Raw genomic sequence first — 25,125 nt, 5'->3', positions numbered from 1 at the left:
TGGAAGGACTGATGTTGAAGATGAAACCCCAATACTTTGGCTACCTGATGTGAAGAGCTGACTCATTTGAAAAGATCCTGATGCTGGGAAAGATTGAGGGCAGGAGGAGAAGGGGATGGCAGAGGATGAGATGGTTGGATGGCATCACTGAGTGGATGGACATGGGTTTGGGTGCACTCTGGGAGTTGGTGATGGACAGGGAGGCCTGTTGTGCTGTGGTTCATTGGGTTGTAAAGAGTTGGACATGACTGAGCGACTAAACTGAACTGATATATATGTATGATTTACTTTGCTGTACAGCAGAAACTAGCACAACATTGTAAATCAACTATACTTGAATAAAAATTACTTAAAATTGTGTATATTAGAAAACAACGTCAGTAAAGTGTATTATGGACACTAACATTTATGTATACTTTTTATGTGTCACAAAATAATCTTGTTTTTATTTTTTAAAATTAATTATAAATACAAAAAGGCATTCTTCACTTGCAAGTCATACAAAAATAGGCGATGGATCAAATTTGGCTGACCTCTGGTCTAGACCAGTCCCCTAATTATAGAATTGGAATTGTTCATGCTTGTAGAGAGCGGGCTACCCAAAGTCAAGGTCAGCTAATACTATAGTTTACTAGGTTGTCTGCCTGTTTCTTTACTTCTTTTTTTTCAATAAATAAATAAGATAGTAGGTGTTCCTCTATGGATAAAAATACCACCCTCTGAATGTTTAAAGTCCAGCTAAAGATGTATTTATCATGGCTATCCTTTATAAAAAATATAAATTTATTGCAATTCCTCCCTAAGACTTCTTCCAGTTAAATCCAACTAAAAGAGGTTCAAATATTTCTGTTGGCAGTTTTTGTGTCTGCAGCATCTCTTCTGGCCAATGGTAAGAATCTCCAAGACTAATGTTTGCTAGGAATTCTCAAGCTCTAACAAGAGAATGAGGCCTCTGTAGGCTCTTAGAAAATACTGCCATACTCGCGGCAGCTGAATCTGGATGTATCTGTTAAATACCGAATGCAGAGAAAAGTTAGAGTTTAGCCTCCATTCAGTTGGCAAGAAAAACCTAATTGATCCTTCTTGGGCAGTGGTTTCCATCTCCCACCCTCAAGTCCTCTTAGCAGGGCTGAGTTGGGCACCATGCTGGCTTTCCTGGTCCCATTTGTGATTGCTCCAGGATCAAGTGGCTTTCAGTTCACTTGAACTTCAAGTGTGTTCTGGGTAGAGATTTCAGCAAGAACAACATTTCATGGCCCTCAGTTCCTTCATCTGATTGTGTCCCAAATGTGTCTTGCATTTTACCCCCTGATCATACCTGGCCTTCCATTCTCAGGTGAATTTTCAAGTCTCTTCTTCCAGGAGCATAGGATCTTGTTGAGGCCTGTTTAAAAATATGATCATTACCAGTTAAAGATATCATGAAATGCTGAAGGCATAGTAATGTATTGCTGTGGTTGTTCAGTTGCCCAGTCGTGTCCTACTTTTTGCCACTTCATGGACTGCAGCACTCCAGGCCTCCCTGTCCCTCGCCATCTCTCAAAGTTTGGCCAAGTTCATGTTCATTGCATTGGTGATGCCATCCAGCCATCTCATCTTCTGATGCCCTCTTCTCCTTCTGCCCTCAATCTTTCCCAGCATAGGGGGCTTTTCCAATGAGTCGTCTGTTCATATCAGATGACCAAAATATTGGAGCTTCAGCTTCAGCATCAGTCCTTGCAGTGAAAATCATGGTTGATCTCCCTTGAGATTGATTGGTTTGATCTCTTTGCTGTCCAAAGGACTTTCAGGAGTCTTCTCCAGAACCACAGTTAAAAGGCATCAATTCTGTATTTGTGTCTCTAAATATTATGGTCTGTAGATTTTAAATTTTACATGAATTATATCATAATGTATTATATTCTTCTGCCATTTTAAGAAAACTTTGTTTAGGTTTTGCGTTCTACTTAAAATTATGTTTAAGAGATTTATTCATATCATATATTAATTTTCTTTTACTCCTAAATAGTTTTTCATTATATGAAGTTTCCTCAATTTATATGCCCATTATCTTGTTATGGGTGTGAGTTTGTTTCCAGTTTCTGCTGTATAAATAATGCTGCATCGAATATTTTTGTACACCTCTAAGAATCTAATATACACTTTTAATTGATTTCCTAGGTTTTAAGTACACACATCTTAAACTTTGCTGTGCATGAGTGCAAAGTCACTTCAGTTGTGTCCAGTTCTTTGCAACCCTATAGATCATAGCCTACCAGCAAGCTTGCTGTACGGTGCCAAATTGCTCTCTAGTGTGACTGTGCCAGTGTGTGTTAGTTAAACATTCCTATCTCTCCATATCCTCACCAACACTTAGCATCATGAGACAATCATTCTCTGTTGTTGTCATTAATCTGATGGATAGGACATGGTAGCATCTCAGATTGTGCATTTTTCTGACGTCAAGTGAGCTTGAGGTTTTTTTTTTTTTTTTTTTTTTTGTGTTTTAACTAGATCTTTTTCTTCTGTGAATTGCCTGTTCATATCCTTTGCTGTGTTTCCGTTGGGTAAGTAGACCATTATATATTTTGAAAAATGTAACTTGAGTTTGGTGATGTGGCTTGCAAAATCCTCTCAAGCTTTGGTTTGTCCTTTTCACTTTCGATACAATCTTTTGACAAATAGAAGTTTTCAGCTGTAACATGGTGATAAGCTGCAGGGCCACAGGATGGTGTGGAAACGGTGTACGGGCAAAAGCAGGGGGTTGCGGACATGTGTTTCTGTGACTTCCTTTCGCCTTTAGCTCATGGAACTTCTATGCAGATTAAGCAGAGCCATAGACTAGAGGCAAAGAAGGCAGCCTGTGTTCTCTGTTTAGTGATTTTTCCAGGCACTTAATGTACTCCTTTGAATCCCATGGTAATATTTGCAAAAAGCCTCAATCGTAGAATAACTTAATTAAACATTACTTACAAGAGTTTAATATTCATTATTTGGCTTCAATTACTGTCTTTGCCCCTCCCCTCTGTTTCCCCATTGGAGTGCTCCCTCCATTTTCTCATTCCCAGGGTCTAATTAGGCTAATGGCTGGTGCTTGCAGTGACCTTAGGTCTGTTGAAAAACGAAACAACAGAAAAATGAAGCCTCCCTTTGGTTTGTCTTCCCCGATAGTCTTTGTGTGTGGCAGCCTCAGCTCCTGAATTCCATATTTCTTTTCTTTTCCAAATGCCTGATCCCACTTGTGCTGCAAGCGGAATTAATGCTGTGTCTTTGAAAAAGGCTTGGCAGCCAAACTGCAACAAACACAAGAGGGCTGGGGCTTTGGAGAGAGGGAGGAGTTGGAGAAAAACTCTGGACCTCCCAACACCTACCCAGCAGCAAAGACTCCCACTCCCTTGGCTGGCTGCTGGCAGGGAAAAGCTTTCAAAGGAGTGGGGCACATACACAGAGCAAGGCGAGTCTTTCTTACTCTTCTTTTCCCTGTCTTGGAGTTGACTAGCATCCAGGGCTCCCCTCTAAGCAGGTTTCTTTTTTTAAAATTTCTTTTTATTTACTTATTATTTTTGGCTTCACTGGGTCTTTGTTGCTGTGACTGGGCTTTCTCTAGTCACAGTGAGCGGGGCTACTCTCTAGTTGCGGTGCATGGGCTACTCATTGAGGTGGCTTCTCTTGTGGAGCACTGGCTCTAGGGCATGTGGGCTTCAGTAGATGTGGCACACAGGTTTTGTTGCCCGGCATCTTTTGTTGCCTGGAATCTTCCCAGACCAGGGATTGAACTGGTGTCCCCTGCACTGGCAGGTGGATTGTTAACCACTGGAGCACCAGGGAAATCTCTAAGCAGGTTTCTTCAATAGATTTGATGAGTCTTCCCAGCGGCCTGCTGCTGGCTGCATCTGCTGCCTCTGGTTCCAATCCCACAGATGGACCATGTTGCTACCAGGGCTCAGGGCTCATCAGGAGGGGAGGAGGCCAGGTACGAAGATGTTTTTTAATCTGGTTTAAAGGTCAAACCTATGCGCGCATACAGAGCCCCTTTAAGGGGGTGTACATGGAGCTGGGTGTTGTGGGAGATGCAAATATGGAAAGCTTTCCTCTCTGGGGAGACAGATAAGCACTGTCAGAACTGCACTCTCAGCCAGTTTGCCAGAGCAGTGAAATAAGCTTTATCAGAGAGTACTGGGATCCTTTGGCAGTGAGGGACAGGCTCTAATGGAGGCTGGGTGTGAGGAGGACTGTTTATCTGCGCTATCTGAGGCATGACCAAGGGGTAAGAAGGATTCTGAGTTTATCGCAGGGAGGGTTGGCATTCTCAGCCCTAAAAAAGGAGAGATGTTGAAGGCATGCTGTGTTGGGGTGCAGGGCTTAATGCTACACATACCTGGAACATCAGGGGGTGCTTTGAGAAAGCAGGAGGGAGGGGTGCCTGGCAATGTGTGAGGGGATTCAAAAGTATGAGAAGGTTCTAAAGCAGGTTGGTCCTTGGTCAGTGCAAGCCTTGAAACGGTGTTAGGGCATTTGGTCTTTATGCTGGGAATATAATGAAGGTTCACACATAGGGGATGATGGAATCATACATAGGTTTAGAATCATACTCTTGACACGGTAAGCCAGGGAATTCATGAAGGGAAAGAGAGAGTCAAAGCACAGGAGAGATTTGAGCTAGAAGACTAGCTGAGAAATATAGCTCGTGTAAGTGGAAGACGAGAGGTATGGGATCTAGGTTACTTGGGAAGTAAATCCAGCAGGACTTGGTAACTCAGGGGATGTGGGGCTGGTTGTAGCTGGTCAGTCTTGACCATGAACCACACTGAAAACTCCCATGGGGAGGAAGGACCCACTGATGCTACCTGTAGGTCAAAGTTAGACAGAGCTACCCAGACAGAGGGATAAAGTCAGGGTAAGGGTGTGATAAAGCCAGAGGTCCAAGAGCCAGATCTAAGGAGACTGAGGCAACTCAAGCTTGGTGCAGCCTATCCAGAGTCAGACCTGAGGGGGCAGGGTAGGGTGCAAGGAGAGGGCCTGGAGATGGTCCCAGGGAGGGGATGAGGGCACTAGGACCTCGGTCTAATTAGGGGTTCAGGACCCGGTTTCAGAACTAGTGAAGAGCCCAGAATGTAGCTGTGGCTCAGATTTCCCCCACTCTCTGTTGGATAGATTGCCCACCTATGGCTTCTTACATACTTATAGGCCAGGATCACCACAGATCACCCTCAATCAGGAGTCACAGAAGAACTCTAGAGCCCATCCATAGGCAACAGAGGATCCCACTCCCATAATTTTTTTTTTTTGCAATTGCCCATTAATGTGTAAGATCCTGAGCAGGTAAGGCTTTGGATATATGGTTACTGTTGGGGTCACGGGTCAAGGTCAAGGATAAAGTGAGGGGAAGTCACTTGTCCCCAGGATACAGCAACTGAATGGCAGATTGGGACTATAATGTAGATCTTTGAACTTCTCCTATGGCTCTGTGTAACAGGACCAGAGGGCATCCTCTTGATTGCTCTTCGGTCTGGGACGCCTGGACCTGCCTGTACTGATGGCACATCTGTGGCTGAAGCGCACATTCAGGTGGCTCTTCGTTCTTGTGATTCAGCCCCAGAAGACTGGACAAATTCAGTATGGTGGAGAGGTGGTTGTAGGCAAATACAGTGAGTTCACAACTTGTCTGCCGTCTGCTAGCTGTTGTGTCTTTGTGTAAGCAGCTTAACTTTTTTGTACCTCAGTTTCCTCATCTGCAATACAAATAGCATGACCATACATCCCCACTAGTCTTGGCTAATATTTGTTGTCCTAGTATTATTAATGGTGCTCCTTTTCACTAGTTATTATTAATTATTAATGGTGCCTCCTTTTACTGTCAAAGTGTCTTTGACAGCATCTTTAGATGGTAAATCATATGGTTACACCAAAAATGGGAGGTAAGATTATAAAAAACTAGTATATGAAAGCTCTTAGATTAGTGTATGATTATATATATATTGGGTTTCCCTGCTGTCTCAGATGGTAGAGAGTCTGCCTGCAATGCAGGAGACACAGATTTGATCCCTGGGTCAGGAAGATCCCCTGGAGAATGGAATGGCAATCCACTACAGTATTCTTGAGAATACTGAGAATCTTGAGAAATTTTATATACACATATGTATGTATATAAAATTTCATAATTACACTTTAAGTGACTTGACTAGCTAAATGCTTGGTATACTAATAAGTAAATAGTAAGCAGTTGATTGATTATTGATAGATACAAAGTTCCTAAAACGTAGCCTTTGTTGGTTTATTGCGGAGGCGATGCTGGGACAATTAGAATTAGTGAAAACAGGGAGAATTAAAAAAATATTTCTTCTTGTCACCCATTCCTCGACTCAAATGGAGCATTCTAATTTGTAGGAGCTGTCAATCTCATTGCTTGTTCATCCTTTGGCTAGTCTTTTAAAAAAAGAACACAAGTCTTAAAATCATTCTTGAAAAAAAATTTCAACAACTCAAATCAACAACCACACACACAAAACCCAACAAAAAGACCCCTCGGCATATCAAGAAGATGCTGATATCAAAAGCTGAAATAGCTTTTCCATAATGCAATGAAATATATTAAATTCAATAGACATCAAAGGAACTTCGGGAGCAATTGCTGAATTTCCGAAGTAAACAGGGCTTTCAAAAGAAACAAAAACAGCGCTGGGATCTTGGGGGTGGGAACACATTTTGAGGGTGCAAAGCATGGAATCCCCAGGCTCTTGATCAAAGGGTGAGTTCTTTAAAGAGTGGTAATAAATGAAGCCTTGAAAACTGTTTTTGATCCCAAACTGCCCCAGGTACAGGGACTGACTGCAAATGACAAATCCATTTCCAAATAAGGGAGGCCGACAATTCTCTGTTTGCAGGCTTACATTCTGCAGGTTATTCAAAATGAGGAAATAATTCCAGACAAAAGGGATCCAGATAAGTAAAATACAGTCTCACGTGGGCTGCAAAGCAGCAGAGGGCCTTTGTGTCTGCAAGAGTTTAATGACAATTCTGGCTCCCTCAATCTTGGAGACATTAACTTTTTAAATTTAAAATGTGTGTGTGTGGGTATACCAGTCACTGTTGTGCCTGGGTACCTGCTGAGAAGAAGAATGGATGCTCCTTACAGGGGAAAACTATGACACGTGAATTGCTCTGTGGAGTTAATTCCATGTTTTCAAGGAGGGTGGGTATGTTCCTTGTGGAGTTCTTTGAGATCATAGACATAGATTCCTGGAAGCTGGGAGTCATCAAAACCACCTCTTGTGGATCACAGAAATAAAATGGAGAGCTAAACAAGTTTAGCTAAACAGTTAGCTATACTGGTGACTTCCCTGGTGGCTCAGACTGTAAAAGAATCTGCCTCTAATGCAGGTTTGATCCCTGGGTTGGAAAGATTCCCTGGAGAAGGGAATGTCAACCTACTCCAGTGTTCTTGCCTGGAGAATTCCATGGACAGAGGAGCCTGGTGGGCTATATAGTCCATGGGGTCACAAAGAGCCACACATGACTGAGTGACTGAGCACTCACAGAGCTGCCACGTATGAGGGTTCTAGTTGCTCCATATCCTCACCAACACTCATAATGATGGCCTCTATTTTTTTTAAATTAAAGTACAATTGGTTTATAATTTGTGTTAGTTTCAGGTATAGATCTGTTGGTCATCTATTTTATGTATTCAGTTCAGTTCAGTTCAGTCGCTCAGTCATGTCCGACTCTGCGACCCCATGAATCGCAGCATGCCAGGCCTCCCTGTCCATCACCAACTCCCGGAGTTCACTCAGACTTAACTTTATCGAGTCAGTGATGCCATCCAGCCATCTCATCCTCTGTCGTCCCCTTCTCCTCCTGCCCCCAATCCCTCCCAGCATCAGAATCTTTTCCAAGGAGTCAACTCTTCGCATGAGGTGGCCAAAGTACTGGAGTTTCAGCTTTAGCATCATTCCTTCCAAAGAAATCCAAGGGCTGATCTCCTTCAGAATGGACTGGTTGGATCTCTCAGTCCAAGGGACTCAAGAGTCTTCTCCAACACCACAGTTCAAAAGCATCAATTCTTCGGTGCTCAGCTTTCTTCACAGTCCAGCTCTCACATCCATACATGACTACAGGAAAAATCATATCCTTGACTAGACGAAACTTTGTTGGCAAAGTAATGTCTCTGCTTTTCAATATGCTATCTAGATTGGTCATAACTTTCCTTCCAAGGAGTAAGCATCTTTTAATTTCATGGCTGCAGTCACCATCTGCAGTGATTTTGGAGCCCAAAAAAATAAAGTCTGACACTGTTTCCCCATCTATTTCCCATGAAGTGATGGGACCAGATGCCATGATCTTATTTTATGTATAGTGGTGTATGTATGTTAATCACATCCTCCTAATTTATCCCTTCCTTCTTTGGCAACCCCAAGTTTGTTTTCTATGTCTGTGGGTCTATTTGTTTTGTAAATAAATTCATTTGTATCTTTTGTTTTAGATTTCACATATAAATAATATCATGATATTTGACTTTCTCTGTCTGGTTTACCTCACTTATCATACTGATAATGACAGATAAATGGATAAAGAAGATGTGGTACATATATATGATGGAATACTACTCAGCTATAAAAAAGAATGAAATAATTCCACTTGCAGCGATATGAATGGACCTAGAGATTATCATACTAAGTGTTTTTTTCTAGTCATTCCAATAGTAGTGTAGTAATACCTCCTGTGGTTTTAATTTGAATTTCGCTAGTGACTAATGAAGGGCTTCCCTGGTGGCTCAAATGGTAAAGAATCTGCCTGCAATATGGGAGACCTCGGTTTGATGCCTGGGTCGGGAAGATCCCATAGAGAAGGAAATGACAACCCGCTCCAGTAATCCTGCCTGGAAAATTCCATGGACTGAGGAGCCTAGCAGGCTACAGGTTCATGTGGTTGCAAGGAGTCTGACACTACTGAGCGACTAACACTTTCACTTTCAGTGACTAATGGTGTTGAGCATCTTTTCATTTGATTATTTGCCATGTGTATATCTTTTTAGTGAAGTGTCTATTTGATTTTCCCCCAGTTTTTAAATTGAATTGTTCATTGTCTTATTAAGAAAGTTTAAAGCTAGTGCTCATGGAAGGTATCTTTGTAAAAACATCAAACTAGAAACGACCTTAATATTCATTAACAGGTGAATGGACCAACAAATTGTGCCATAGCCTTAGGACAGAATTTACCGAACAATAAAAGGATGCATTGATATACATGGATGTATCTCGAGATAGTCATACTGAGTGACAAAAGCCAGATAAAAAAAGAAGTACATTCTATTTGATTCCAAAAATATAAAATTCCAGAAAATGCAAACTAATTCACAGTGACAGAAATTGTATCTGTGGTGGCCTAGGGATGGGATGAGATGGGTTGGTGAAAGATTACAAAGGGGCATGAGGAAACCTTTGGGGGCTAAATACATTACTATGTTGATTGTGGTGATGGTTTTAGGGGTGTCTATAAATGTTTGTGTGTGTGCTCAGTTACTTAGTTGCATCTGACTCTGGAATCCCGTGGACTTTAGCCTGTCACGCTCCTCTGTCCATGGGATTTTCCAGGCAAGAATAGTGGGGTGGGGTGCCATTTTCTCCTCCAGGGGATCTTCCCAGGCCAGGGATCGCAACCCAGGGATTGATCCTTCTGCATTAGCAGGTGGATTCTTTATCACTGTGCCACCTGGGAAGCCTGTATACAAATGCTAAAACTTATCAAATGTAAATTGTAAACATATGCAATTTATCGTAGTTCAATCACTCCTCAATGAAGCTATCATAGTAAAATAAAGGAAAAAAGAATTTTGTAATAAAATGCAGATTCCTAGAGCCCACCCAGAACTCTTGGATCATATAGGGTCCAGGAATCTGTGCAGAAAGTGAATGCCAGTTGTGCTGTAAAAGGAAAACACACTAGTTTGGGCATCCAATAAAAGAAAAAAAATAACCCACCTAGATTTGAATTCTCCATTCACCACTTACCAGCTGAGTGTGCCTGGAAACCAAAACCACACCCCTTCTCTGCATCTTAGTTTTCAGCATCTCTACACATGGAGTAATAACCAGAAAAATATTTTCCCAGTGCTCTTGTGAGGCTTACACTAAGTAACCCAATGGAAGTGCCTGGCACCAAGTGGATCTCCATAAATGTGGATTCATTTAATTCCCACTTTCCCAAGAACTCCGCCAAAAAGAGTGAGTGGTTAGCTCTGGGACTGAAGCTGAGGTGGGGGCTGGAGAGTGTGTGTCTGTGTGTGTGCACACGCACGGGTGCCTGGTGAGGCTGAGTCTCACTAGCCAGGGCTGGCCTGAAGGTCCCGGAGGATTCTGGGAAAGGATATTAGCATCCTGGCTGCCTCCGCGGACTTCGTGACTTCATGAATCCCCCACTACAGAGCATCAGGGCACAACCCCTGCTCCCACAGGGACTGCTGTGATTAATGTTTGTTTTCTCCTGCATCAGGGCTACAGGCTGGAAGCTTCTCTCCTTTCCTGCTGTTCTTTATCATATCGTTAACTGGTTAACGGGCTCAGATGGAGCAGCCAGAATCAAACAGAGGCAGCCAAAGTGGGCACTTTTCTTCACTTCCCTTCCTTTTCCTCTCCCTTTGTGAGCTCTGTGCTTTCACTCCATTGTGTCAGAGGAGGGGCTACAAAGGCCCTTGGGAGCATGTGCGTGCGAGAGTGTGACACACGTGCATGCACACACGCTCACACACACACACTCACTCACTCGCCTTCCATCCGGGGCCAAGGTGATGAATTGCGCGTTTGAAAGCCTCCTTATCGCGGTGGTGCACATGTGCTGGGATGTGTGTGCCTGCGTGAGTGTGGGAGGAATGCAGTGGGAAGCTCGGAATGGGAAAAATAGAGCTCCTTGTCCCTGCCCTCTTTGTCTAGATGAAATTTCAGATGCTGCTGGGTGTCTTGTCAGCAAGTCTTTTGCAAAATAAATGGAGGTAGTATTTATTTTAAAAAGCTGATTTGCTCAGTATTTAGCCCACAGAGAGGATGTGTACAAACATTGATGAAATGCCTGCTACTTCGTGCAGCTGGGGACTCTCAGTCCACTAAAGAAAAGACAGCCAAGAAGGAACTAAACAAGCCTTTATTGAGTGTCTACTGTATACTGCATCCTTTCATGCACACAATATTTCATTAATTTTTAGAACCTTGCATTTATTTTGCCTGGTGGCATGCAACTGAGTTAAAAGTACCCCCCTCCTCATCCTCCTGTAAATCACCGATGATCTGATGTGCAGAAATGGCCCTCTACCAACAAAGCGTGGGCCATGGTGGGCAAGCAGTTGTAAAGCAGTGTCTTGGATTTATAGAGCGCTGTATTTTCCTAGTAAATCAGACACTTCTTTAAAAAAGATTATTTACTGGTTTCGTTAAAGATACACTCTACTTACTATTAGGCTGCAGGCTACACTACAGAATTAAAAGGGAAAAAAGGGCAGGCAATTAAATAAGTTCTTCTGTTCTGGAAACAGCTCTGTAAAACAAGATGCACTAATTCTCCTAAGACAAGAGCAGGCATGTGACAGAATTCTCCTGCCCATCTCTTTTTTTCTGGAGAGTTATGAATGTGGGACATTGGCCCTTCTGGAACTTTCCATCCTTGTTTAACATATTGCCATGCTCTCTTCCTAGCTGACTGCAGTGATAATTGTATTGGAAGGGTTCAATGCATGTACTTGTCAGAAAGGTTATTATGAGAGGGAGAGATTGAATAGGAAGCATGAATGGGTTGGAGATGAACAATCATGGGGTGAGTTAATAATATATATACGATGCTTTAGTGCATGTCTCCTCACCCTTGTTTCATTCTGACAGACCTCCTGTAACACAGGTAGGTAGTGGCAGTCCCATTTTACACAGGAGGGAACCGAGGTTCAGTTTAGAAAAAATTTAAAATGTGCTGAAGGTCAGACAGTAGTAAAACCAGAATGCTGGTATCAGGTGTTCTGACTCCCTCTATTCTTTCCTCAGTGCCTGGGACAGCATATTTTCTTTCTTTTTTTTTTTTAATTGGAGTATAGCCAATTAACAAGGTTGTGACAGTTTCAGATGGACCGCAAAGGGACTCAGTCATACATCTACATGTATTCATTCTCCCCCAGAAGAGGCATTCTATTTTCTGAGACAGAACTCCAAGCACATGGTTTGAGAAGGCTGAGCATTACAATATTTGCATCAGAATGATCCTGGCAAATTAAAGTGTTCCATCTTTACAAGGATGCCACACTTCTGGGCTCAAACCCACCAAATGTGAGCCATGGCAACCTCACAGCTGGGAGGCTATGGGTTGACATGTAGAGAGATCAAAATGAGCCAGAGTCTTGGCATCTCCTTCATCCCTGGAACCATCCAAGCAAATGCCATTTCTTCTTTTTGGTCACCAGATGGTCTCCCAGTGTAGACAGAACCTTAAAATACAACAGCCTTGAATCTGGTTACCGATTTATGTGTATCACGGGCTTTTATTTACCTATTTGAAAATTGGCATTTTGTCTTGGGCAGCCCTGCCCTGAACTCCTAGCCATGCTCTTTGTGACCTGGCAGCCAAAGTGAAAGAAGGAGAAAAAGATTAAAAGTTAAATCCTCACTTGCTTGTCTGTTGGCAAAAAGCAAAGTTATATTCCCACTTCATTGGAGTGATTCTGTCTTTGGAAGCCAATTTCATTAATATTTAATAATAGTGATAGCATCAATAATATTAATAGAATCCTTTCCAAATGCATGGAACTTGGGAGTTTGCAGAATGCCTACTGAATGGCTGCAGACATCGCACATTCAATTTGTCCACATTGAGCTGTTTGCTTTGCTGTTGCCTTCTTTTGGTGTTCTCTGACTCAGGAATTGTCCCTACCCTGGGTCCTGATCTCTACTGCTCTCTACACCCAAGCAATTTCCCAGTGATGCCAGTTCTTTCTCCGATTTTTCTCAACTTATCCATCTTATCCTCACTGGCAACTCCAAATCAACATGGGGCAGGACAGGCCCAGCCTTCTCCCATGGAAGCTGGAGAATGTTTTCATTTTTTACTTTAAAAAAAATTAAGAAGAAAACTTCTTATTTGTATTGGGGTATAACTGATGAACAATGTGGTGATGGTTTCAGGTGGACAATGAAGGGACTCAGCCAAACATACGTGTCCATTTTCTCCCAAACTTCCATAAGAAGGGAGTTTGAAGAACATTTTTACAAGAGGTACACATGTTGAACCCTCTCAGTACCAAGTCTAGACCTGGACATACAGGCCTGGGTAACTTGGCTGTGGACACTGGTCTCTGGGTAGTTGGATGCTGCCATTTGGGATTTGAGATGCAGGAGACAGGAGGTGAAGTTTCCATCCCTGAATTGGGAAGATCCCCTGGAGGAGGAAATGGCAACCCACTCCAGTATTCTTGTCTGGAAAATCCCATGGACAGAGGAGCCTGGTGGGCTTCAGACCATGGGGTTGCCAAGAGTCAGACATGACTTAGCGACTGAGCACGCATTTTGGGACTTGAAATTTGGAGAAAGAGCTGCAAATAAGCAGGGAAAGTTTGAAGCTGATTGCAGTCAGCACCAGCGCTTCAGCAGCATCCATATAAAGGCAGCAGAGGCAGGGGTACCCATAGCCTTTGCAATGTTCTACCTGCAGCCCTGGGGGGAGCATCCTAGCTGCTTGGTCCCTTGAGTAGTTGCTTCTGATTCTCACTCATTTTCTTCTGTTAATTCTGTGAGCTACCTGGTAGCATTACAATAATTGTTTAATTTAACTGGGTTAGTTTCTGTTGCTTGCAACCAAGGCCCCTGACTCTGACATGCTTCTGCATAGAAAGCCCCTACTGTGTGTAAGACGTTGTAAGACATTGTGTTATGAGGAAAAATAGGAAGAACATGGCAGCCTCGCAGGCTCTGTGAGCACACAAGTGCCTGCTGACTACTGTCTGGGACATAGTCGGGCGACATTGGTATGAACTTTTCACTAATTTGGCCTCACCCCCTCCAAACTAGTAAGAATAGAAGGAAGACTCAGAGACACAGCACTGAAAGCATTCGGATAAGAAAGGAAGTTTGCTTGCAGAGGAGGTTTTACAAAGACCAACTTGTCAAATACAAATTATGACATCTATTTAGAGGGGGAAAAAAAGCACAAGATTTGCAAAGTTACCAAGTTTATAGTTAGTCTGTTCTTGGTGAACAAACAACAGTTTTCTTATATGTTTATCCTGTGTCCCAAGAACATGATAAATCTTCAATTATCAGCTTTGAAAAATCAGGTATGAAACTGTTCTTTTAGTTATTTATAGGAGGGTTCAAGCCTTCCTTTCTTTTTGAAACTAGAACTGGACAGGGTAACCCTGTTTTTGTTCTGTTATGTATGGGTGTACAGTTGGTTCCTGCTGAGAAGGTAGGCAGTGTCTATCGCTGTGAACATTGAATTAGTGAGTATAGAACTGCTGCTCCCAGGGCAAATACAAGGCTAGTTTCCTGTCAACCGCTAGTCACAATATTTTCATCAACTGACCACTATGTAAGCTTAACTTAGGTGTGTTTCTGTTCAAAGACACCTTAAAAAAATATTTTTGATTAATTAACGTTGAATTCAAAGCCAACACACTAAATCTCATGTCTGAATGAAGCCTATCAGACACAGTTAATTTCTCCATAGGGTGAATCACAGCCTTCTTTGTACTTTAGAACCCTAGGCCACACTCTAGCACTATGCTTGGGGCCATTTTAGACAGCAAAATCACCACCCAAAAGCACAAAAATGCAAAACATGTGGAATTAGATAAATTTTAAAAAACATTTATTTATTTTGCTGCACTGGGTCTTAGTTGCAGCATGTGGGATCTTTGCTGCAGCACATAAACTCTTAGTTGCAGCATGTGGGATCTAGTTCTCCGACCCAGGATTGAACCAGGGGCCCCTGCATTGGGAGCATGCAGTCTTAGGCACTGGGCCACCTGGGAAGTCTCCTAGATAGACTTTAAAAAGAACCTTTGTTTATGGTTTTGGAGGTGAAACAAAAAGTGTGTGTTCCACCTTTGCTGGGGACAGATGTGTTGGACGACCTCTGACCCTCTGCATCATGGCTCCTTCATGCCTCCTTGACCCCAGTTTGGACACTGCTGCTGCTGCTAAGTCGCTTCAGTCGTGTCTGACTCTGTGTGACCCCATAGACGGCAGCCCACCAGGATCCCACGTCCCTGGGATTCTCCAGGCAAGAACACTGGAGTGGGTTGCCATTTCCTTCTCCAATGCATGAAAGTGAAAAGTGAAAGTGAAGTCGCTCAGCAGTGACTGACTCTTAGCGACACCATGGACTGCAGCCTAGCAGGCTTCTCTGTCCATGGGATTTTCCAGGCAAGAGTCCTGGAGTGGGGTGCCATTGCCTTCTCTGCAGTTTGGACACACCCCCAGTTGATTCACTGTCTTTGGTTTTCTTTCCTACCAGTCCCGCTGGGCTGTGGGGCAGGGGCGGCCGTCCTTCCTAACCTTCCTCTCCAGAGGGTCCTCTGAAACATGGTTCTGTTTCTTCTTCCTTCTCCCCATCCCTCCTCCTCCTCTCACCTTCTCCCGTTTACCTCCCCCATCTCCCCTTGTTCTCACTTGGCTTTATCCAAGTAGGCAGCCCAGTGGATTTGTACCAATAAGAAGCAATCAGAAGCAGCCATAATACTTGCAATCAATATATAATTGCATCAGGGTTATTCCATTACCTCGGGCTGTGCACGCTGATTACCGCCGAGGCCTCGTGATTCCAGCAGTCATTTCTCTCGGCTTCGGGGTTTGGTGGAGGAGCAGGTGGGAGGGCTGTGAGGCTGAGTCCAGGGCACCCTCCTCAGGCCCTGGAGAATGCAGGGTTTGGCAGGGTCCAGGTCAAGAGAGACACCAGGAAACCAGACCCAGGCTGAGAGTCTGCTGGGCTCCAGGAGGGTGGCTCCAGAGTGGCCTGTGGTCAGACAGCAGCATCCGTGAGATTAGAGAAGAAGGTGGCAGTCTGGTAGCAGTTTGGAATGATTTTCTTGGATAGAGGGTTGTGCCCCATCATGGACCTCTGTACCACACTAACTGATGTTTAATTTATATCCCACGTTTCAGTGCATATGTGCTAAGTGGTGTCCAACCCTTTTGAGACCCTATGGACAGTAGCCCGCCAGGCTCCTCTGTCCCATGGGATTCTCCAGGCAAGAATACTGGAGTAGGTTGCCATGCCCTCCTCCAAGGGATCTTCCCAACCCGTGTCTCTTGTGGCTTTTGCATTGGAGGCAGATTCTTCACCAATGAGCCACCGGGGAAGCCTGTTCCATGTTTCAGTACTGACAGTGTTTCTTCATATGCAACTTAACAGCAACTCTGTGGGCTGGTCATGGTAATTACCATTTTACAGATGAGGAACCTGAGTCCCAGAGAAGGGACAGGGCTCACTGCCACTCAGCTTGGAAACAGAGAAGCTGTGACAAATTCAAGATGGACTTTAAGGTTTGAATTCAAAATTAAATTCAAGGTTTAGGGTGATTTCTAGTATCCAGAAACAGTCAATCCAACAAGCAGAAAACCCCGTTGCTTTTTTAGAGTACTTCCAAAGACATTGCATTTGGCTTTTTCAGCAATTGTATGAAAAAGGTAGCAGAGTATATGATGCCCATTTCACAGATAAGAAGAATGAGGTTCAGATTAGGATGATTAACTGTCTTGGTTTGCCTGAGACTAAGGAAATGTTCCTGGGATTTTCAGAGCTAACCAGGTAAGTTCCAGGGCAAGTTGGTCACCTTTGTTCAGGTAGAGAGCTCTGTTGATTTAGTACAGTGGCTGAGGGATTGGTGTCATTCCCATAGCTCTAAATTAAACGCTAGTGTGAGCATCCCTGGTAGCTCAGTTGGTAAAGAATCTGCCTGCAATGCAGGAGATCCTAGTTCATTTCCTGGGTCAGGAAGATCCCCTGGAGAAGGGCATGGCAACCCACTCTAGTATTCTTGCCTGGAGAATCCCATGGACAGCAGAGCCTGATGGGCTTCAGTCCATAAAGTCACACAGAGTCGGATATGATGGAAGCGCCTGAGCACACACTGTACACTGTGGCCTGCTTTGTCGTTGGTAATAATAGCAGACTCTTATATAACTGTGCACGTATAGCATGCTCGGCACTGTTCCAAGAGCTTTATGAATAGTAACTCTGTGTTTGGGAATCTTCAGATAATTCTTTTGCACAGAAGAGAACTGAAGCACAGAGAGGTTAAACACTTTGTCCAAGAGGTTAAACACTATGTCTAGTGAGTGCAGGCTAGAACCAGGATTGGAATGTATAATAAGTCATTTGTCTCCTAAGTCATAGGTTTCTACTGGCTCTTTAATTTTGGTTAAATGCCGAGACAACAGCAAGTATTGTCAGTATGAAATTAAAGAAAGTAAAACCGAGACAGAGGGTAAATTCTTGTTAAAAGAGTGGATAAATGAATGAATGAATGGGAAGATTCCTATAACTGCTAAGATTACAAAATAAATGATACCAGATCTCCTCATATATGATGACATACTAGTCAGCAATCAAAAAGAAACAACAAAGATGAAAATTAAAAAAAAAAACCCACAATATGTTGAGGAAAAGAAGCCTGATGCAAAAGCCAAGTTCCTATAAAATTTAGAGTTGATGAAGTTCAAAAATAGAGCAAATCTACAGTGATAAATTTCAGAATTATGGTTACTTATGGGAGGCGGGTACTGACTGGAAGAGGACAGGAGGGAAATTTCCAGGGGGATGGAGATGTTCCATGCCTTGATAGGGACACTTGTCACATGGGTGTGTATATTTGGTGATACTCACTGAACTTGTGCACAAGAGATCCATGCATCTCATATATAAATTTTACCTCCAAAAAAGAAAAAAAACTCAAAAGAACAGATGAAATGAAAGAGACAGGATATAAAACTAGAGGTGTCTGATCCTAAGGGTGTGGTCTATCTGCTCTTTGGATGTAAAGGACTTCCATCTACAGGCCATCATAAATTGGGGTCCAGGTGGGCCACCAACATTAGCATGGTGATCACAGGTGAAGGAACCATGAACGTCTGAAGCCAGTTGAGCTGCCTTAACTATGTGCCTTCTATGCGCCGTGCTGAAGCAGCCCCTGCATGTGGAGATGGATTAGGTCCAGCCCCTGCCTGGAGCAGCTTCCAGCTGGAGAGGGGGCAGTACAAGGAAGACTGACCACAGGTAACAGCCTCATAATAGTCCTGGGCAGGACTCGCAGGAATGGGGATGCTGGGCATGTTACAGAGTGACAACTGTAGGGAATGAGGATGCAGTTCATCTACTCCATGTGGAATATGAGGTAGGAGCATGTTGTGTGAAAGAAGGCTTCCCTGGTGGCTCAGACGGTGAAGAACCTGCCTGCAATATGGGAGACCTGGGTTTGATTCCTGGGTTGGGAAGATCCCCTGGAGAAGGAAATGACAACCCACTTTAGTATTTCTTGCCTGGCAAATCCCATGGATAGAGGAGCCTGGCAGACTACAGTCCATGGGGTCACAAAGAGTCAGACATGACTGAATGACTAACACTTGTGGAAGAAGCAGAAACTCAGGAACTGCAGTTGGGGTACCACTTGGGAACCGGGTCATCAGAAAATCTGATATCTGTTGAGTCTCAGGCACCAAGTCAGTGTGGTCTAGCTCAGCTTTTCTCCTTACCAGTGTGAGACCTTGGGTGGTTGCTACATCCTCTGTTCCTTGGTTTCCTCATGCAAAATAAGGATGGTGGGAATAATGACAGTACTTATCTCTGAGAGCTAAATTATTCAGTATATGTATACAGTTAGACATCAGAGTTACTGTAATCACAAGTCTTAGCAGTTTAGAGCTCTTAGGAAGTGGCAGTCCAGTAGTTAGGAATCTGTGCTTTCAGTGCAGAGGATGCAGTTTCAATCCCTGGTCAGAGAACAAAGATCCTACATGCCACATAGCCTGGCCAAAGGGGAAAAAAAAAAAAATTAGAGTTCTTCTAACGGTGCTCACTGAAGGCACATTTGGCTGCCAGTCCTGGGCAGGGCTTTACCTGGAGATTGTGGTTAATTAGCTCCAGGGATGGGTTGAGGGGCATGCATGACAGGCACTAGGTGGGTCCTAATGAAAGAAATTCCATGGACGGAGGAGCCTGGTGGGTTATAGTCGTGAGGTTACAAAGAGTTGGACATGACTGAGAATGCACCACCAGTGAAAGAAAGAACAAATTACTATTATCCCAATTCACAGGACAACATATGAAGGCCCAGGGAAGCAAACAGTTGCCTGAGACTGCATAGCCAGTTAGTGACAGACCTGGGGCTACATGTCAGTCTTCCTGCTCCCTTGTCAGTACTGCACACACCTGCTCAGACCTGCCACGCTCTGCAGCTCTCAGGACTCATCACCTGGCCCTGTGCAGGGGTGACCTTGATCAGGAACCAGGACTGCCTGTCTGATCTTCGGTTTGTATCCTGTAGGGCATCCTGCCTGGGACTTCGCTGGTGGTTAGGCAACATCCTCATTACATTCTGGCTGGTATTTATGTCAGAGACACCTGTCATCATGTCACCTTGTCACCTTGATCACATATTTAGCTGTCAGATGCAGAAGCTCAGTAGCTGAGAATCTGCCATTTTTACAGAGCATGTTGTTCTTCACTGGGAGTCTCTGATCTTGACCCCATCTTTGCTCTCGTTTTCATGTCTTCAGACCTGGCGGTTTCTGTATCAGCAGCAAGTGTCCCCTGTCCCATTTTCCAAAAGACAGAGAGAGAAAAGAGGAAGAGGAAGGTCTTTAGCTAATAACCAGGGTGGGGAGGGACAAGGAGCCTCCCCCCACCAGGAGACTGACAGGGCAGAGCTATGAGGAGTGGGTGTGGCAGCAGCAGGATGGATGGCAGTGGAGATTCAAGGAGGCAGCAGCCATGGCTGCAAAGGCTAGAAGCAGGGTTGGGGCAGCAGGATGGCAATAGCTGGCCCAAATTCCTGCATGGTCTAGTGTGATGGGACTCAGGGCATGTCCCCCATGAGTAGCCTTCCTAACATTTGCAACAAGAAATTTCTGAGTACTGGACTCCTCTCAAAACAGAGAAAAATAAGGGGAGTCAATTCTCATCATTATACTCAGGCAGAATTGGTTGAGTTGGTTTGTTTCCAAACTCATTCATTCATTCACCCATCCATCTATCCATCCATCCATTCAACAGTGACTGACAAGTGATAAATATAGCACCTGTTTTGCATCCAGAAATCAGAACAAAATTTTTGGCTAAAATGGAGATTAGAAAATCTTATTTGGGGTTGCTAACACAGATTTTATAACATTAGTTTCCTCCCTGTGAGATTAAGAAATGCCTTAATACATCATAATCAATAAGATACATGAAAATGGTGTATGGTACTATAGGAGCAGCACATTTAAGACCTACTCAAGCATGGCATTGGTAACAGATGTCCATTTTTAGCCAGAGGAACCAATCCACTCTTCTCTGCTGAATTTGAAGGACGTAGTTGATGGGGGAAGTCCTCTTGGACCCTGAGAAAGTGCCTTGGTTTTCTGTGAAGACTCAATGAAGCCTCTGCCTCACTGACCTTGGGGCCCTGAAATTGGGACTAGTTGCTGTCACATGTCTTGTAGCGCCGTATCTAAGAAGAGGCTTTCACAAGTGTCCAGGTGCTGATTGGCTGGTGTAGAGCCTTTCATGAGTTTAGAGTTGGTGTTTCTGTCAAGGATGCCAGTGTGTGCCATGATGTGATTAGCGTCAGAGGTATTTGGTCTCTCTAAGGTCGAGCAATGTGATATTCTGTTGAGTATTGCTAGGACATGAGAGTGTGAGCCTTACAATTTGCTGTTTGTGTTGAAACTCTATACAACCTACTAGCTGAGAAGTGTGCAAGGCCCAGAGCAAACCGCATGTCCTCCCTGATGACAACCATTGGTCTGGGGGTGAGAGAGTCAATTCCTAGGCAGGTTGATAAGAAGTCCAGGGGTCTCTAGGAGGAGAGAGGGGCCTGGGGTTATTGAGGAGGAGAGAGGGGTCTGGAATTCTCAAGGAGGAGGAAAGGACAAACTTTTTTTTTCCCCTCTACATTTCTTAGTCTTAGTCACATAAAATGGTTTTTTCTTTAAGCCTGGAACTGATGATTACACAACAAACAAGGTTTAAACTCTGTACCGCTGCTAAGCTGCTAAGTCACCTCAGTCGTGTCCGACTCTGTGCGACCCCATAGATGGCAGTCCACCAGGCTGCCCCGTCCCTGGGATTCTCCAGGCAAGAACACTGGACTGGGTTGCCATTTCCTTCTCCAATGCATGAAAGCAAAAAGTGAAAGTGAAGTTGCTCAGTCGTGTCCGACTCTTAGCGGCCCCATGGACTGCAGCCTACCAGGCTCCTCCATCCATGTGATTTTCCAGGCAAGAGTCCTGGAGTGGGGTGCCATTGCCTTCTCCACTAGGGATTATATAACAACAATGTATCCTGCTTGAGGACAGTTTCTTTCCTGAAAACCGGAGTGGATCTGGTTCAGTTCAATTCAGTTCAGTTGCTCACTCTTGTCTGACTCTTTGTGACCCCATAAACCATAGCAAGCCAGACCTCCCTGTCCACCAACAACTGCCAGAGCCTACCCAAACCCATGTCCATTGAGTTGATGATTATCCAACCATCTCATCCTCTGTTGTCCCCTTCTCCTCCTGCCTTCAATCTTTCCCAGCATCAGGGTCTTTTCAAATGAGTCAGCACTTTGCAAAGTATTGGAGTTTTAGCTTCAACATCAGTCCTTCCAATGAACACCCAGGACTGATCTCCTTTAGGATGGACTGGTCCAAGGGACTCCTTGCAGTCCAAGGGGCTCTTAAGAGTCTTCTCCAACACACAGTTCAAAAGCATCAATTTTTCGGTGCTCATTTTTCTTTATAGTCCAACTCTCACATCCATACATGACTACTGGAAAAACCATAGCCTTGACTAGACGGACCTTTGTTGGCAAAGTAATGTCTCTGCTTTTTGATATGCTGTCTAGGTTGGTCATAACTTTCCTTCCAAGGAGTAAGCGTCTTTTAATTTCATAGCTGAAATCACCATCTACAGTGATATTGGGGCCCCCCAAAAATAGACACTGTTTCCCCTGTTTCCCCATCTATTTGCCATGAAGTGATGGGACCAGATGCCATGATCTTAGTTTTCTGAATGTTAAGCTTTAAGCCAACTTTTTCACTGTCCTCTTTCACATTCATCAAGAGGCTCTTTAGTTCTTCTGCCACTTTCTGCCATAAGGGTGGCATCATCTGCATATCTGAGGTTATTGATATTTCTCCCAGCAATCTTGATTCCAGCTTGTGCTTCCTCCAGCCCAGCATATCTCATGATGTACTCTGCATATAAGTTAAATAGGCAGGGTGACAATATACAGCCTTGATGTACTCCTTTTCCTATTTGGAACCAGTCTGTTGTTCCATGTCCAGTTCTAACTGTTGCTTCCTGACCTGCATATAGGTTTCTCAAGAGGCAGGTCAAGTGGTCTGATATTCCCATCTCCTTCAGAATTTTCCACAGTTTATTGTGATCCACACAGTCAAAGGCTTCATGGATCTGTTAGAATCTTTCTATTGTTAAGTTCTAATCCTGTTATCCTAAAATATAAATTATGGGACTGGGTCTGATAAAATTTTCACAAACTTGAGACATTCTTTTGATTTATTGTAATAACTAATTTAAAAAGTATATAATTCCCTTGCTAACACTAGCAAGGGAGGCACTTACCATCTCCCTTCTGAAGTCTATATCAGAAGCTTTCTCTGCCACTGTTCTTATTTTAATAAAACTCTGCTACACAAAAGCTCTTGAGTGATCAAGCCTGGTCCCTGGTCTCGAAGCTAAATCTTCTTCAGAGATCACAAATCCAACATCATTCACCATAAGCTATCATCTTGGGGGGTTCGTCTGGGATCTTCAGGACAAAGTAAGAACACCCAGAGCTGTAGCCTCTCTGCTTTCTTAGTATACACGTATTCTGCTTTACTTTACTAACTCTTTGGTGTGCTTGTGTGAATGAATGACATGCCCTGTATGAAGCAAGTGATGAGCCCTGCTCTGTGGTTTCTTGGTGCCTTGAAATGACTGAACCAATGAACCAGTGAAGTTGCTCAGTCGTGTTTGATTCTTTGTGATTCCATGGACTGTAGCCTACCAGGCTCCTCTATCCATGGAATTTTCTAGGCAAGAGCACTAGAGTGGGTTGCCATTTCCTTCTCCAGGGGATCTTCCCGACCCAGGGATCGAACCCTGGTCTCCCGCATTGCAGGCAGATGCTTTACCATCTGAGCCATCAGGGAAGCCCTGCCTTCAGTAGGGGAGCCTTATCTGGTGTTTATCCCGACCTGCCAATGCCAGGAGACACCCAGGGTCCCTGTGAGGGGAGTGACCAGAAATGGGAAAAGCGTGTGGACTAAATTTTCCTTTCTCAGTCAGCTTTTCCTGGTCTCTTCGACCATAGTTGCATGGGAAATTACAACTACTAACCTAATCTGTCAGGTCATAGACTTTCAAGGGACTTGTGATCCTTGCTGTTATTATGTACTTTTACTTAGACCCCATGTATGGAGGCGCTTAGCCTTGCTAGACTAGGCAAGCCTTGCTAAAAAGTTAGTAAGAGCACGTTTGGGAGCAGGGTGGAACTCTAGCTCCAGGAACATCTCTCAGGCTAGAGGTCACTCTCGTGGCTGCCTGCCTCAGGGGCCAGCGATCTGAAAGTGAGTCTCTGTCAGGGCTGTGTCTCCTCTCTATGTGGACAGAAGCGCTGCTGGTGACCATGAGGTTTTTGAGGACACAGATCGGGAATTGCGGCATCTGGTCAGATTGGAAATGCAATGAGCGTCTACCTTTGGTAGCGCTAGCTTTTAGCAGAACAGAGAAGACTCTCTGATGGCTTCTGTCTCATCTCCTTAGGTATTGCTTTTGTGGAAGCTGTGGAAATGAACTGGAAGGATTGGCTCTAGTAGCTTAAGGACAAAAATCACTCTTTCCTCGCTGGCCAACCCGCCACAATCTCTCTTGCTATCACGTATACTGGTGAGGTGACACTCTGAAGGGACATCTTGGTTGTTGTTCACCCGTTAGTGACTCACCACTTCTACTGCAGTCAGGACTGTACTCAGGAACGTGCATAGGCACATGAAAGATGGATACTTCCCCTGGTAGTACTAGTTTGGGAGGCATTCCAAAAAGCTACTCTGCTCCACCCTGAGTGGCATCAGAGGAAAAGGGCAAATCAAACAAGGGTCTTGATGGTATGGAACTAAATCAATCTGGGATGCCATCATGTCTACCCCTGATGCATCTCCACCCCACCTCAGTGGTAGAACCAGGACGGACAAGTAAGATGTCTGCATTGGTAAGGGACAGACTAAGTCCGACCAGGGAGGGAAAGTTTTGGTGGAGAGTCTGTCTACACCCCCATCTAGAGCGGGGAAGGACGCTTCCGGTGGAAAAAAGCCACAGCTATGGATGTGCTTTTTTCTCTTTTACAGATCAGAGATAGCAGTTCCAGAACAACTCCTTTAAAATGTATTAAAAAAAAAAAAAAAAGCTGGGACAAGTTTGATCCCCAGAGTTTAAAAAGACATGCCTGATCTTCTTTTGTGGTACTGAATGGCCACAGTATCCTTTGGAAGATGGGGAATGCTGACCTGTTGAAGGATCTCAATTATTACTGTTTTACAGCTAGACCGGCTCTATAGAAAATAAGGGAAATGGGTAGAAGTGCTTTATGTGTTGTTCTTTGTCTCTCTGTGAGACATGCCAGATTCATGTCCTAAGGGTGTAGATTTGGGTGTGAAACCTTCAGCTGCCTCCTGTTCTCTTACTTTATCCCTGTATCTGGGGCTCCCAACTAAATAGGGTGAGTCAGAGCACCCTTCCAGAAGGGGTTGCTTCAGTCTTGGTAGAAATTCAGTCAGTTCAGTTACTCAGTCATGTCCGACTCTTTGCGACCCCATGAATCACAGCACGCCAGGCCTCCCTGTCCATCACCAACTCCCGGAGTTCACTCAGACTCACGTCCATCGAGTCAGTGATGCCATCCAGCCATCTCATCCTCTGTCGTCCCCTTCTCCTCCT

At 44.1% G+C, this 25,125-nt stretch overlaps 1 long non-coding RNA gene across 1 annotated transcript in view; it reads left to right on the top strand.

Moving 5' to 3' along the window:
- LOC129651629 (uncharacterized) overlaps positions 1 to 25,125 on the top strand; it is a 55,712-nt gene that overhangs the window by 6,312 nt on the left and 24,275 nt on the right. The window contains exon 2 of the long non-coding RNA XR_008714255.1: positions 2,494 to 2,546. This is a non-coding gene — a long non-coding RNA (uncharacterized LOC129651629). The remainder of the gene's footprint in view (positions 1 to 2,493; positions 2,547 to 25,125) is intronic.

The sequence above is a fragment of the Bubalus kerabau genome, chromosome 4 (assembly GCF_029407905.1).
Source record: "Bubalus kerabau isolate K-KA32 ecotype Philippines breed swamp buffalo chromosome 4, PCC_UOA_SB_1v2, whole genome shotgun sequence".
Taxonomy (NCBI): Eukaryota; Metazoa; Chordata; class Mammalia; order Artiodactyla; family Bovidae; genus Bubalus; species Bubalus kerabau.
The sequence above is the reverse complement of the archived record's forward strand: the minus strand, read 5'-3'. Positions and strand labels throughout refer to the sequence as shown.